The sequence below is a fragment of the Etheostoma cragini genome, chromosome 20 (assembly GCF_013103735.1).
Source record: "Etheostoma cragini isolate CJK2018 chromosome 20, CSU_Ecrag_1.0, whole genome shotgun sequence".
NCBI classification, from domain to species: domain Eukaryota; kingdom Metazoa; phylum Chordata; class Actinopteri; order Perciformes; family Percidae; genus Etheostoma; species Etheostoma cragini.
Window position 1 is genome coordinate 21,222,252 of NC_048426.1, and position 11,102 is coordinate 21,233,353.

Below are 11,102 nucleotides of genomic sequence, written 5' to 3' on the forward strand. Positions count from 1 at the left end.
ATATATATATTTATATATACAGTATGATAGTGGGTCAACTATCCCATCTATAACGTTTTTGACTAGACCCATATCAATGTCATCACAATCTTTGGAAATTTTATTCTCACTTTTATTAACAATCTCTATAATTTTCAGACTAGTGTAAAAAAATCAGTTTTCAGTCAAATCTATTTTTCCCTATTTAATACAGTTAGGGTAAGGGTTTACCTATTGGAGTTAAGTTTAGTTGTTAGGGTTAGGGTTAGGCTCTCTCCAGCTAGTTTTTTAGAGAGTCAACATTGTTATCCCTAGAGACATTCTGCTTGAATACCCAGTAGAAATATTGGAAATATTGTAATATTGTCTTACATTTGTAATATTGTCTTACATTTGGAGGATACAGCAAAGGCTCCATCAATTTCCATCAATGTACACACAAAATACAGTATAATCTGGATGAGGAAATGCATATAAATATCCTTGAGATATTTGAAAGATAGCTACTCTGTTTTGGGATAACACAAAATTCTGATAATTTGAAAACAACAACATGTGATATTGACTATTTCTAATAATATATTAAAACACAGCATATGTTATATCAAGAAGCAACACCAACATGTTGTGTGCTGACCCCTAACAGACTCACAGATGTCATAAATAATGATAAAGAAAGTGTGTCCAGAGTGAAATATCCCTTTATGCTGTAAAAAAGTGGGTTGCAGGAATGACAAAATGCATGGCGGTGGAATACGAAGACATGAGGTAACGATTTTGACACTTAATGACTGCCGATTTTTGATGACTATAGAGGGGGAAATAGCAGAAATGATCTAAGTTGCAGGTCAAACATGTGACAGACACTGTTGCTAAAGTTAGCTCATTTGACCACAATCTGGTCTTGTGCCCTAAACCATGTTGACCTTTACACATGACATCACAGAGGAAGAAAATATGTTTACTGGTTTTAAATATACATGTCCAACCTTTTCCATAAAGTGTGAGCCCTACCATGCTGGCCTTTAATGTAAAGCACATTTTCCCATGCAGCATGTTTCTATCTCAGAATTGTTCTAGTCAAGTTCATTCTTTCGGAAGAAAGTGTGACAAATCTCTGAATGGAACATATACAACATTTTATCTGCAGGAACACTGCATTGATTTATGTCCAGCAGTCGGTCTCAAAAGTTAAATTATTGTGAAATTGCTGTCTAATTGTGTCAACACAGTGGATCAGTGTGTGTGTGTGTGTGTGTGTGTGTCCGTATCCACATCCACCACCAGGTCATGATGACATGAAAGAGTGCAATCGATTTTTGATTGCTGGTAGAACTTATTTTTTGAAAAAGCTTGGCCACTGAAAGGGCAATTATAGAATATTATTTTCTCTATGATAAAAGACTGTAGATGTACTGTAGATCTGCAATGGGCTAAAGGGAAAATAACAAAGAAAAAAAAATTCATTCAGTGTAAGATATTAAATATTCTCGGCTTTAAAAAACATGATTTTATAGACTGTAAACTAAACCACCTTTTAAATTTCATTCATCATGCTTTTAGAATCTAACTAAGTACATTTACTCAAGTATTTTACTTTGCTGATGCTTGTTTCATTCTCAACTTTATACTACTCCACTACATTTCAGAGGGAAATGTTGTACCTTTTACTCCATTGCATGTATCTGACAGCTGTAAATTTGCCGTTTGTGATTTTACATAAAAACACTGGAATATTATGTAAAACAGGCCCATATAAAGTTGTAACATGTTTAAGCTCCTTTCTGACAAGCTACAACATTTAAATGCTGCCGACATACAGTATGTATGCATCAATAGCAATATTACACTAACATAATATTATACCACTGGCAGGAGCCAATCAGGGCACACGGTTGGAGGCCTGAGTATCGATGTAGCCTTGTGCTCCAGCCTTTGCTTTCATTTGAGAAGGTGTTTGGTCCCTTGTCTTGTGTCTGTTTGTGTATGTTCAGGCAGGCAGGGGTTATTTAAATAAACTCCTGGTGTACTTACAAACTTCCCAGTGCCTCGTTGCATGAGTGCAGAACTACTTGTACTATTTGTACTACTGTAGAAGTTTGGTGCCATTCCAGGAATTATTAGTGGGGTCATTTTTGAGATACACCTTTGGTTCCATTAGTGTCTGTTGTGGGTTTGTAAAACGTTTGGCTGCCCAACAAAAAAGATTGCAATTACTGGCCAACCAGCGGGCCACTTAAAGGGGTAAAAGCAAAGATGGAGGACTGTGTGTAGTACATTCAGTTCTTAATCGTTGTTTATATAATGGAGCATCTGCAATAGTATAGGTTCTCATCTAAACTAAGAATAGCAAATGTATAGGTTCTCATCTGAACTAAGGATTGTGACCACAACAATCCTTACACTTTCTCTAAGTATGTTTCAGGATTGATTTAAGGATCTTTTTGATTGAAGGCTCTTCGTGGCCTTGCTTCTTGCTTTATTTGTGTCCTTTACGTCCCACATTAGCCTGTTTCTATGGCTTATAATCCTCCGGTGCGGGTCTTAACAGGAGGGGACTGGGCCTTTGGTCTATGGCTACCTGACTCAATATCAAAGCAATACTGCTGTTTTTCTTTCATATGAAATCACTGCAATTATTTGCCCCTATTTGACTGTGGTCCAGTCAGTGTCATTTGTTGCCTTTATGTCCTCTATTTGATTTTATGATTATAATTTTATGAATTTACAACCTTGTGTGAAGCACTATGTAATGGGTTTTGAAGAATGCTAAAAAATATAAAAGGTTATTTTTACTAAAACAATAATCCTTAACAACTCAGTAATGCATTGTTAAACAACAGAGGGCAGCAGAGGGTGTTGGTGCAGCCAGTGAGATCCAGCTAGATGTCCCTACCAGCCAAATGTGTCTCTATAACGCAGGAAAGAGAGCTGATTTAATGAGAGCAGTAGGAGACACAGCATGCTACAGTGGCCCTCGTCACTGGCTTGGTATGGAAGCACTGCACTTAGATCGAGGATGAAGCCTGGCTGACTGAGGCCAAGATTAACAGAGGCAGGGGGCCTCTGGGTGCTACTTCCTCTCTTCCCTCTCTTGGCAGTGGCATAATTGCTGAGGTTGCCTAGCGACCGGAAGCATGGAAACAGAAGGTGTCACTTGTTACCTCAAAGCTGGATTTAGCCAAATTATAAAATAGCCACCGATGGACCACGAGGGGAATCAAGTTACTAAACATAGGCAGCAGAAGGCAGGAGGAGAGGGAGGCATCAGGAAATAGATAAAGGTCACTATGCAAGCTGTATTGATTCTCTTTCCACTTTAAAATTACCATCAAAATGCAAATGTAGATTAGAAAATTACATCATTAAGAGGTCACCTATATAACAATATAATTGTATAGCTATAATTAACATAAAACTGTATCTTCACACAAAATGATACAACTTGTGTAAGGTAGCATGATTTTTGATTAATTAGCTTCATACAGTTTATAAAATATTATATGGCTGCAAATAATACATAGATATAACTTAACTCATCTTTCAAGACTCAATTGCACCCTGTACACTGCTTGTTGTGACCAAGTGACCACTGTCACAAGACTCTTTCTAGAGTTACAAAAACCACTGACAGAAGAGTTTTAGTCACAGTGGTTTGCATCATGTTGCCTCTTCACCACACCGCTTGTGTTTCTGTTCCAGCTAGCTTGGTGGGATCAATTGCATGTGGGAGTGAGGTGCTATACTTACAATATGTAGGAAGAGAGCTGCTCTATCAGTGTTGATGCAATTTGTACACACATAATGTTTGCACCATAGAGTAGCACTTTAAGTTTCGTTGTCTCCACTTACAATGACAATAAAGTCAAATTCTGATTCTGAATTTGTAGTGGTCACCCACAAGTATAATGTAGCGGTTAAAAGTTAAATAAATAAATTACTCAATTCAAGTAATTTCTTACCAGATATTTTGTGAAGTACGCCTACTTAATGACTGTAAGCTGCTCTAAGTAAAGTGCCCATATTATGAAAACAAATCTCTTATTTTGGGTTTTAGGATGTTATTTTGTGTATCTGGTGCTTTCACACTCATAAAAACTCAATAGCAGGCACCCAGATAGCTCAGTGGGTAGAGCGGGTGCCCATATTTAGAAGTTTACTCCTCGACGCAGCCGGCCCGGGTTTGAATCCAGCCTGTGGGCCTTTGCTGCATGTCACTCCCCCTCTCTCTCCCCTTTCACATCTTCAGCTGTCCTGTCCATTAAAGGCCTAAAAAAATGCCCAAAAAATAATCTTAAAAAAAAAAAAAAACTCATACACGAGTTTACCATAATCTAAGGAACTACTTACATGTCCCTGTTCTGCAGGTATTTCACGCAAAGTTGGAAGTGCGCCCTCGTTTAGAAGAAGTCTCCCAGCTAATGCTGCCTTGTACTGACCAAAGTTGGAGAAACAGCTAGCTAATGTGATCCTTACCTAGCGACTGTGCATATTCCCAACAAAGAGCATTTTTTACGTCTTTGTTCAACTCATGGTTTTACAGCATGCCAACTATACCTTTTTCTTTTTAATTAAAAAAAAAAAAATTCCCAGGAAACTTGTGTCCCTGTGCTTAAATTAGAAGTAAACAGCACGTTACGGAACAAACAGAACTACGTCACGTTTTGTGTCATGTACATAATTACATAATTAACGAAGTATTGTTGCCTACACACAAGGGGGTAAGCGAGCCTCCACAAGCGTACCTTTGATGGAGCCATTTTGGTGCTAACAAGCCATCACCCACCATTAGCATCCCATTGACTGCCATTCATTTTTTTTGCGCCACTTTGACAGCAAATAACTTTCCATCTTAAGCGTTTAAAGACTCTATTTGTCCATTGTTTATTTCTAATTAAACACATCTCACTTTATGGCTCCTTAGCATGCATTTTCTAAAAACAGGCTAAAGATTGTTTCATAACCACGCAACTTACTGTCGCACAGGAGAGGAATTACGGCATAGTACAGGATAAGCTCGCAGGCAGTTTCAACTTACATTACCTGTTTTAGTTTAATTACTAATGTTAGATATCTGTTATTTCCTAACCTATACCTACGCTCTCCATCTCTGCAAGATTAGGAAGATATGATGATAGGATGATATAATATTAAGTTAATTGAGTACATCCTATAATATAACGTTAAATATCTTAACACAAAATATAAAGTGTAATAACTAAGTCATGTCATTTTCAGTCAAATCATTTTTTCAAAAGACTGGATGAGAGAAATTGGCTTTAAATTCAACTCATCATTTAAGTAACAACGCAAACTGTTTTGAGTACTGGCAACATTTGTATTGTGTTACGATGTGTATGTTAACGATACAATTAGCTGGACACCCCAGCCGTGGCGCCAATCTGATTCTTGATCAATTGATTTGAAAATCATTTGTTCTTTTTTCGACCGATCCTTTCGTTTGTCCATCTTCCATTTGCTTCCACTCTTCCTATCATTAGCTCCCCATTATCAGCCTCTCATCTCCCCCTTCCCCACCCCTTCTTCACTTCAACACTCAACCCTCTCTTTTCCTGTTCCCCATTGATTCCCATTATTTACTTTTCTGTATCAATCAGTGTCACCTTCTCTCATCCTTCCACTCGTTTCAGTTGTTCAAATGTTCCCCCTCCCTACCATTTACCTTCCTCGCTGCCTCCATCTCTGGTGCGCACAGAGCGGATGGCGGCGGCCCACTCAGTCCTCTCAGGGAGCAGAAGGTTTGTCCACTCCCACTCAGGCTTTGCGTCATGGAACACAGAGATAGAGACAGAGGAGAGAGAACAGATGGGAGGAGGACACACTGGCTGGCTGTTTTATAACATTACTCCTAACAACGCTGTGGTCATCAGTAAGACTATGTAAATGAGCAGCCTATTGTAGACTCATCAAGCCTAAATATAGGACTGAGTTGAATATAGAGGAGCAGGAACTGACAGTTTTGGTTTGAAAATGAAAATTTGTCCCACACTTTGGGAAAATGTTCAAAGGTTTATGCAATATTCTGAAAAGATTTGTATTCAAGGTGAAATGGTACTTTATTAGAATTCTAGCCTTTTTAGAGAAAACACTGACACTTTAACGCCTGTTTTATTTCACACACAGTATTGTTGTTATTATTATTATTTTTAACAGTTACGTGAATTGAGTTTTTAATTTCACATTGAGTGGATACAACTTCTCAAACCATAAGCTCACCCTCAAAGACCCGTTGTTTATGTGGAAATTCAATCCGAGGGCTTCACTATGACAAGATTGGTGTATCCATAGCGACCTGATGCACATTGGTGTGTGACATCATAACTGACACAATCATCCCCATTTACGCATGTGGAAAGAAAATTACAATGCAGACCATTCTGATATTATTGTTTTGGTCTGAATCTCATTTAAACAAGCATTGCATATGATTCTGGTTGCAAGTGACTATAATAAAAACACCCTCTAAATGTCAGAGAATATTGTTAAGGCGGCACGTTCAAATGCAAATGCTGTTTACTGGATTTACACAAGAACAAAACAAAAATTTGATTTGTGGTGCAGTGTAAACAAGAGATTAGATCTCGTCATTGCAAGCCGTACAGGAACAGTCAATTCTGGGTCACGCTAAAGGACAGGATCCACCCTGGGAGAGAATTCCCAATTATCTTGGACAGCTGGATTAAGATATGCAGACGGAGACAAGTTCCTTCAAAAGCTCCAGATAGCGCAGACCAGTGTGTGATGTGATCAAGCAGCATTTTCTGGAACAGCCTCACTGGTAATGAATTTAGAGACACGCTGACAGTACCCAGGGTGGTTTTGTGGGTAAGTGAGAATGTATTTTGGTTCATTGTTGTGAGGAAAGTAAGGATGTGGGTGTAAAAGCATAATGACACAATCTAAAAGTCCACAAAATCAACCACCTACAACTATTGCAGATCCACGTCTTGATTTCTGTGTCATGAGAGCTGCTAAAATCCCTGACTGAGATCCTGAGCATTAAATGTGTAATTATAATCAACTGAGGCTTTTACCTTCTAACACAAATACAAGTGGACTTTCTGTTACAGGAAATATACAATCCATCCATGATGCATGCAATCTTTAAAAAATCTAACAACACAAGTTTGTACAGAAAGTTGAAAAATATTTTTTTAAAGCATTTTTTTCTTTTTATTCAGACAGATACAAAGAGGAAAGAGGAGTGAGAGGGGAAGGTGTGGAGCCAAGGGCCCAGGACTGGACTTGAACCCTGGCCGTTGTGGTTGGGAGTGAGCCTTAATGGTACACACCCTGCTATATGTTCTGTCCCGGTTGGGTTCAATTTCCCCAACTGGTCAGAGATGTGAATTTGTCTGTGACTGCGTCTGGAGTGTCAGGTTCTGGTGCAAAGTTGGACATAATAGAAAGGTATTCTGCTCTCCAGACACAAAAATAATGAAGACTGCTGGGCTTAATTCAACTAAACTGTAACATTCAAAGTGTGTGGGGGGGCAAGTGTCTACCATTTAAGCTAATTAACCTTGACAGCAGCTAAGTGGCTCGCAAAACAGTCTGCCTTTTTGACAATGGTTAGCTCTCCTATTTAGCAGCTAAAACATGGCAAAATTCTTTCCTTTATGACCATATGGCCTAATGGACAAGACATCAGATGGTTGTGGATTTGAGTCCCTTCTTTGTTGAAAGCTCATGCATGATTTTTAGGAACGAAAATAGATGCATGTTTAATTCCGCATTGGGCACACTACTAAATGCTACAATAGTGTTTAAGCTATAATACCAAATTTGAAACAATATGGAGTATTTTTCTCTGCAGAAAGAAACGTTTGGGAGAAGGTGGGTATTAATTACTTTCACGTGTGATTTCTGTAGTCTTCCATTTAACCTAATTTCCCTCCACCAATGCCAAAGCAAGGAGGTGGTCACACCTGATTGACCATCTAAAATCGGTCCAATTCTCTCTGTCCTGGTTTTACTCCTGGAATAAAAATGTTAAGAAATTCATCAAAAGCAGGCCAGTTATCTCAGATGGTTTGGATGCGGTGCTAATAACGCGCCAAGTCCATGACCTCACATTTTGCTAATTTTCAGGTTCATAATTATTAATTCTACGCTTGTCTGTTTTAGTTATTATTATTATTTGTTGTCCGGCGCAGATTCCTGTGAGTTGGAATGAGATAGAAACATGAAACTTGGGGAAATAACTGAAAACGGTGTGCATGTTCTTCTGTAGAAATATGAACCCAATCGGCCACATGGTGGCGCTGTAATAAAGGCTTCAAAGTGCAAACTTTGAAAGGCCACGCCCCCACCCTGTAAGTCTGATTAACTTGAAATTACTCACACAGGTGCAGCTTAATGTGCTCTAAAAACTGCCTCAAGAATAGGTTTACGGCGTTACATTTTCAGTAAACCATATTTTTGTTGTACTGCACATTGCTGTAGCTCCTCTTTTCACCCTGTGTGTTGAGCTCTGTGTGTCGAGTTTTTGCTACCGAGTGAGGCTTCTTACTTCTGTTCCATCTTTGTTGGGAGTAGCACATGCGCAGTACCTAGGTAAAAACGACTAGCCAGTCAGAAGCAGAGTAGGGCGGGCCCTGACAAGCACGCTAGTGTGATCCAAAACAAACCCTGGCTTTGGCCCAGCTGTAGAACCTAGACAGGAGCAAAAGTGACGCAAAATGACCTACATTTGTCACGGAAGTAAAGGCTGGACTACAATAGAGCTGTTGGAGCAGCTTGTTTACAGTGTTTTCTGTGGGAGGTGGTAAGTCCCTTTGGGGTGGACTTTGGGCTTTTTCATTTTGTAAATATATCACATGCATAAAAAAAGATATATACACAATAAAGGAAAAGAGAAAAAAGTGTAAAATAGGAACACTTTAACAAAAACATTTGTCAGCATCTGGAGTTTAAGTTTCAAGTAATGATGCAAAGTTGGAGATTAAAAAAAAGGCATCTGACTTTATCAGACCGGTAGCTTGAGGGATCAAGTCCCTTTGTGGTTGAAAGCTCCACCGTGACTCAACAATACTTTGCTGCCAAGTTGAGCACAATCCAAACAAGATTTACTGCGGCAATGTTGTAACTTTGAACCATTAACATGTCATTTTTGCATGTTGATACAAAGTTTGAGATGAAGTATTTTTCTCTGCCAAAAGAAACATTACGGAGAATGTAGGCATATAAATTCCATTCCCACTTCTGCTTTCCAGGGGTCTGACTATGTCTTCCAGAGGACAGGTCATGCATTCCTCTGCAACAAAAATGAAGTTTACCCCTTCTCAAAAATAGGCAATTGAACACTGTAGTGGTTATGACCTTAACAGTGAATATGTAACTACATGAAAATTGTCCAAATTATGCCTGTGGCTTGTACAGTAATAGCATTAATGAAGGCTATCTTTAGTCTTGCACTTAAGTCCCATGGGAATTCAGTTTCTGCAGGACGCCGCTATGCAGTCAGTAAGCCGTGCTAGCTTGTTTGTCTCAAAGCCTAAAATAATCGACTTAGATTTCCCAATTACATGTATGTGCAACCACCGTGTGTATCCTAACGATACTGTCTGAACACGACTGCACGACAAGTGATCCTTTCTCTAATGCTTGTAGGTGGGGTGTTCCTCCCTTACTTTAAAGGTCAAACCAGATTTGGTACAGAAAGATATGGACTTGGTAAAGTGAAGGGATGAAAACCTTCTATGAACCCTCCACCCTCCTTGTTATTTTTTCCCATAATTTATATAATATTTGATAAGGCATCGTGCGGGCGCAAACTGAGGAGTTGTGAACCACTGTGTGGTGCCTCTGACTCTGCCTGTGAGTCATTGTGTCACCTACTGCGATGGGGTTGTTAGCTCAAAAGAAGAGCAAACCGTTGTTGTGACAACTAATAATATGCGAGTTGAGGCTTGTTTTGAGGAGGTTGTCTGTGTCTTTGTGTGTGCCTGTGTATATACAGGTGTTTCGTGGAGCACGTGCATGCTTAAAAATGTCAATAATCAATAATAATCAGCCATGTAAATCCACATCAGGAAACATGATGCAGCCAGTGCTTTGGTTGTTGATTCAATTAGGGACAGTTCAGTATTCATACAATGGACCACTGGACAAAAACAGGGAAGGGTCATACCTTTATATTCTTTTTTGAGGGGAGGGTCACCCAACTTTTGTATTCATGAAAGCAGTGACATTTCTAAGTGTCTTGTTTGGTTCATATTTTTCCATGTAGCTTCATGTAGCACTCTCAGTCTTGGTCCCCCCATCAGTAGCAGATGGGTCCCTACTTGTTGAGTCAGCCAGACAATTTGACCTGCAGCTTTGTAGAAACTGTGCGATTTCCCAAACTGAATAAATCCCGCCCCACAACCAATCAGAGCACAATAACATCCCCTACAACCAATCAGAACAACGTAACATCCCATACAACCAATCAGAGCAACACAACAGAAACTATGTCAAGTTTAAGCTAAACAGTACTACAAAAAAATGTGTTTACTTCAAAACTTCCATTGCGCTCACAGTTCTGGCTTTGCTCACTCTCAAAACTCTTCTGCACTTACACACCTGTCCTTGCAAGCTTTTCAATCTTAACATGTAGATTAATTACAGTTCAAATTGGATTTAAATTTTCTCCCTTAATTGTTTTCTTGCTAATAAATTGCCACATCTCAATGCTGGCTGGACACAGAACTTTACCTGTTTAGTCACTGTAAACCGCTTTGGATTAGAACCTGAGCTCAAGTGTCTAAAACAGAATTGAGCGTATATGTGATACAGAAGCTGGAAAATAATAGGTCGTAAATAAAGAGAAAGAGCATATGAGATAGAGTGAAGAGTATAAGTGCGATGAAGTGGGAGAAGGAAAGAGTAGCTAACGTCCGGAGTGGCTGTGGAGAGAGCTGAGTGGGTGGGGTGGTGGAGGACGAGGAGGAGGAGAGCTGAAGCTGGATCTAGTGGTCTCAGCCTCCTTCTCAGAATTATCCCTTAGTGACGCAAGCTCCTCCACTCACATCCTGACAGCTGCTCCCTGCTTGGTTACAGCGTTTCTCGGCCTGTCCAATAACATCCATGTTCACTTCCGCTTCAATGCATGGCTTACC